We start from the raw sequence: 5,627 nt of genomic DNA, 5'->3' as shown, positions 1-5,627 counted from the left end.
ACCCCCCGTAGCCAGCAACATCAGGACACAGATTTTGTCAGAAGCCTTCAGAAGCCAGAGGCCTTCAAGACCTACGTGCGGGTCAGACTGCTTCCATATCAAAGAAGCTCACCGAACCCTCATCAGCCGACCCAGTCCATCCCTGTTCACTCAAACTCCTGACCCACCATAGCTAACCCCCTTTAACATTACCTAATCCATCTATAACGGCCCATATTCTAATTGCTTTTGGGGGAGCGCTTTTGGGCCGGGCTGGACACCGAGTTAGTTCTTATACGGGACGTCTCATAGTATATGCACGCCTGATATCAAGCCATTTTACTGCAGCATTTTTGAGATATGGGACCATATGGCGCTTTAGAGGGCTATAAAGGCCCCATTTCTAATAAGTAGAAAAAAAACAATGGTCCGTTCCTATAAGGGATGTCCCATACTATATTCGCACCTCATATAAAACATTTTACTGCAGCATTTTTGAGATATGACACATTATTACTAGGGATGGTCCGATCCACCTTTTTCGCCTTCGATACCGGTTCCGATACCTAGGGTTCAGTATTGGCCGATACCGATCCGATACCAGTGAAGTATTTTTTTTTTTCTCCATTTAAATAAATGTAGAATTTATTTATCTCTGTGTGTGGAACTGATAATCATTCTTTCACAATCTACTAGATACAGACTACTTCATTATAAAGAAAAATAAAATAAACAATAAATATGAAAAAATATAGGCCTATGTATATTTATAATCTATGACAAAAATGTATCATAAACTAGGTTAGTGGATAATTCGGCAGCAAAAGTTATTCTAGAAAAATAAGTGCACAATAATTTTAGAAATCCAAACATTTAATAAAAAAACAATATTTTGTGGGGAACAAATAAAAGTGTTGCACTAAATATGGTAAAATGTTACACATTGCTATTTGTATTATAAAATCCATTAATGAAAAACATTCATGAATGTATTTATATATAAGTATATACTATAAAAAAAAAATCTCGGATTTGGATCGGCCCTCTCTGACCGATACCTGATCCGAGAAAAATGGCACTATCGGAGCCGATACCCGATATGAATATCGGATCGGCGCATCCCTAATTATTACAATTTAGAGGGCTATAAAGACACTATTTCTAATAAGTAGAATAAATGAATGGCCAGTTTTTATACGTGACGTCCCATACTATATGCACACCTTATATAAAAACGTTTTACCATAGCACTTTGAAGAAATGTTAATTTATTATTTTTCAGAGGCCTATGGAGACCCCATTTTCTAATAAGTATAAGAAACCAATGATCAGTTAGTACATGGGACATCCCATATGCACACCTTATATGAAACTATTTTACTGCAGCATTATTTCTAATAAGTAGAGAAAACCAATAATCCGTTTGTATATGGGACATCCCATACTATATGCACACCTCCTATAAAACCATTTTACTGCATCGTTTTCGAGATATGACAGATTATTACACCCCATTTCTAATAAGTAGGAAAAAAAAACAATGATCAGTTGGGACGTCCCATACTATATGCACACCTTATTTAAAAACATTTTACTATAGCATTTTGCAGAAATGTTAATTTATTGTGTTTCAGAGGCCTATAAAGACCCCATTTCTAATAAGTAGAATTAACCAATGATCAGTTAGTACATGGGACATCCCATATGCACACCTTATATGAAACTATTTTACTGCAGCATTTTCGAGATATGGGTCATTATTACACTTTAGCATCCAACAAAGACCCCATTTTTGATAACTAAAGAAAAGCAATGATCAGTTAATATATGGGACGTCCTATACATACCTTATATGAAACCGCTTGCTGCAGCATTTTAAAGATGTATAATATTACACTTTAGAGGGCTATAAAGACCACATTTTAACCACAAGTAGAAGTAATGAATGGGAATTTTGCTGAGGCATTTTAGAGAAATGTACCATTATTTCACTTCAGAGGCTTATAGAGAGGTGTAATCTACTAAGTAAAAAAAGTTGATTCTTGTAAGTCATTTCCCATCTTCTATACATCAAAGGAAAACATGTTACTGTATCATTTTAAGGAGCATGCTATTATTTCACTTATAGATTCATAAAATTGTAAAATTAAGCATTCTAATAAGTAAAAAATCAACAACCAATTCTTATAAGGGACCTCCTATACTATGTGCACCCTTTATACACTGATCAGCAGGGGTGTGAAGTAACGAATTACAAATACTCACGTTACAGTAATTAAGTAGTTTTTATCAGTAATTGTACTTTGAGTAGTTTAAAAATTGTGTACTTTTACTTTTACTTGAGTACATTTTAAGTGATGTATCGGTACTTTTACTCTGCTATTTTCCTCCGTTTGTGGTCGTTACATGCTTATTTTAATTTTATTTTTATCCATCAACGTGATTGGATAGAGAGTAATAGGTCTCGTGACTTTCGTCAAATCAAATTGTGCATAGAACACTTTAACCGCCAACTGTTTATCATGGCTGCTGGAAGTGCATTCTTCAAGCATCAATTCAGTCGCATCTTCCTCTAATGTTAAGGTAAATTTCGGATTTCTGCTTACTAAATGATTTGTATATATGCTCTATCTACACGGCCTGAAATTTGGTGTGAGGTTGCGGGTATTGCATACAGTGTTAACTCCCGCAAGTGCCACGTTCGGTAAATTCACACTCACTTATGAGACTCGCGATCTGCGCTACCTCTCTCGCGTGCGTTCTGCAGCGGTCACTTGGATAAGTCGTTGTTGCTTGTGGAACTTGTTGACTTTTGATGAGTTTGAGCGCGTGCTGTGAAAATGTGTGAGCAATTGAGGACCAATCTGCACCTTATTGATGACCCGTGGCGTATATATACTGCATCTGTGCCAGCGCGTGATGTAATAAAACTGCAGCTTGTTAATAAACTTTTTTTTTTTTTTTTATCCATTTTATACAATCCGCCTTCAATTAGCAAGTGCACTCGGGATTTGACAAGGGCCACATTGTGATTGCTAGATGACTGGGTTAGAGCATCTCCAAAACTGCAGCTCTTGTGGGGTGTTCCTAGTCTGTAGTGGTCAGTATCTATCAAAAGTAGTCCAAGGAAGGAAAAGTGGTGACCCGGCGACAGGGTCATGGCGGCCAAGGCTCATTGATGCATGTGGGGAGCGAAGGCTGGCCCGTGTGGTCCGATCCAACAGACGAGCTACTGCAGCTCAAATGGCTCAAGAAGTTAATGCTGGTTTTGATGGAAAGGTGTCAGAATACACAGTGCATCGCAGTTTGTTGTGTATGGTGCTGCATAGCCGCAGACCAGTCAGGGTGCCCATGCTGACCCCTGTCTACCGCCGAAAGCACCAACAGTGGGCGCGTGAGCATCAGAACTAGACCACGGAGCAATGGAAGAAGGTGGCCTGGTCTGATGAATCATGCTTTCTTTTACATCACGTGGATGGCCAGGTGCGTATGCGTCGCTTACCTGGGGAACACATTGCACCAGGATGCACTATGGAAAAAAGGCAAGCCGGCGGAGGCAGTGTGATGCTTTGGGCAATGTTCTGCTGGGACACCTTGGGTCCTGCCATCCATGTAAATGTTAGTTTGACACGTACCACCTACCTAAGCATTGTTGCAGACCATGTACACCCTTTCATGGAAACGATATTCCCTGGTGGCTGTGGCCTCTTTCAGCAGGATAATGCGCCCTGCAACAAAGCAAAAATGGTTCAGGAATGGTTTGAGGGGCACAACAACGAGTTTGAGGTGTTGACTTGGCCTCCAAATTCCCCAGATCTCAATCCAATCCAGCATCTGTGGGATGTGCTGAACAAACAAGTCCGATCCATGGAGGCCCCACCTCGCAACTTACAGGATTTAAAGGATCTGCTGCTAACATCTTGGTGCCAGAAACCACAACACACCTTCAGGGGTCTACTGGAGTCCATGCCTCGATGGGTCAGGGCTGTTTTGGCAGCAAAAGCGGGACCAACACAATATTAAGAAGGTGGTCATAATGTTATGCCTGATTGGTGTGTTTTACCGTAGCAATTTGGTAAATTCTCAGAAACTCCAGTTTTGAGAACTATAGAAATATTATTTCAAATAAGTCATAAGAAAAGGCTATTTCTTCCCAAGTTCCTCTTACTTTTTCAGCACACCTAATGTGAAGTCTGTGTACTGTGGCAGTTTGACACAACAAAACACTCAAAGACGTTTTAATAGTTCCTCATTTTTGCAACCTATAGAAATGTTTTTTTTAAATAAGTAGAAAAAATAATGGCCTTTTCTTGCAAAGTACCTCCTACTCTATCAGCACAGCTAATCAGAAGTCTGTGTACTGTGGCAGTTTGAAGTTGCATACATTCAAATTTTAAAAAAAATCTTAAAAACCGTACATTGTTTCTCCAGTTTTGAGGCTTATAAAAAAACTTCATTTCTAAATACATAAATAAAAATAATGGCCTTTGCATGCAAGGCACTTCCTACTCTATCAGCAAATATGAAGTCACACAAACTGTCACACTATACCTCACACACTGTCTGAACACCTAATATGGAGTCTTTGCTCTGTGAAAGTTTAGAGTAGCATGCATCCGATGGATGCATGGATGGATGGATCATAGCGTATCCCCAATTCTTGCTTCTGGAGATCTCACTAAAGGTTCAGCTCCAATCCTTATACTCTATATGTGAAATAATGGCATGCTCCTAAAAAATCATACAGTAAAATGTTTTTCCATGATTTACACATAGATTTAGAAAAACAACCATTTTTTTTACTTACTAGATTACACTTCTCTATGAGCCTCTGAAGTGAAATAATGGTGCATTTCTCTAAATTGCCTCAGTAAAATGGCTTCATATAAAGTGTGCATATGATCTGAAATGTCCGCTAGAACTGACCATTCATGTCTTCTACCTTACAGAAATTAGGTCTTTCTGGCCTTCTAAAGTGTAATAATGTTCCATATCTTGAAAACGTTACAGTAAAATGGTTTGATATGAGGTGTGCATATAGTATGGAACGTCCCGTATAAGAACTGATCATTGTTTTTTTCCTACTTAATAGAAATGGGGTCTTTATAGCCCTCTATAGTGTAATAATGTGTCATATCTTGAAAATGCTGCAGTAAAATGGTTTCATATGAAGTCTGCATATAGTATGGGACGTCCTGCATACGCTTTTACTACACCTAACCATTAGCTTTTACTACATATTTGAAATGGGGTATTTATAGGCCTCTGAAGTAGAATAATGTCCCATATCTCAAAAATGCTGCAGTAAAATGGTTTTGTATGAGGTGTGCATATAGTATGGGACGTCACGTATAAGAAATGACCATTCATTTATTCTACTTATTAGAATGGTATCTTTATAGCCCTCTAAAGTGTAATAATGTGTCATATCTCAAAAAATGCTGCAGTAAAATGTGTTTATATGAGGTGTGCATATAGTATGGGATGTCCCATATAAGAACTGACCATTGGTTGTTTCTACTTATTAGAAATTGGGTCTTTATAGCCCTCTAAAGCATCATATAGTCTAGGGCTGCAACAACTAATCGATAAAATCGATTATTATCGATAATGAAAATAATCGACAACGATTCTCATTATCGATTAGT

Source organism: Sinocyclocheilus rhinocerous, unplaced genomic scaffold, assembly GCF_001515625.1.
Source record: "Sinocyclocheilus rhinocerous isolate Xijiao unplaced genomic scaffold, SAMN03320098_v1.1 scaffold1539, whole genome shotgun sequence".
Classification (NCBI taxonomy): Eukaryota; Metazoa; Chordata; class Actinopteri; order Cypriniformes; family Cyprinidae; genus Sinocyclocheilus; species Sinocyclocheilus rhinocerous.
Note: the sequence above shows the minus strand (reverse complement) of the source record.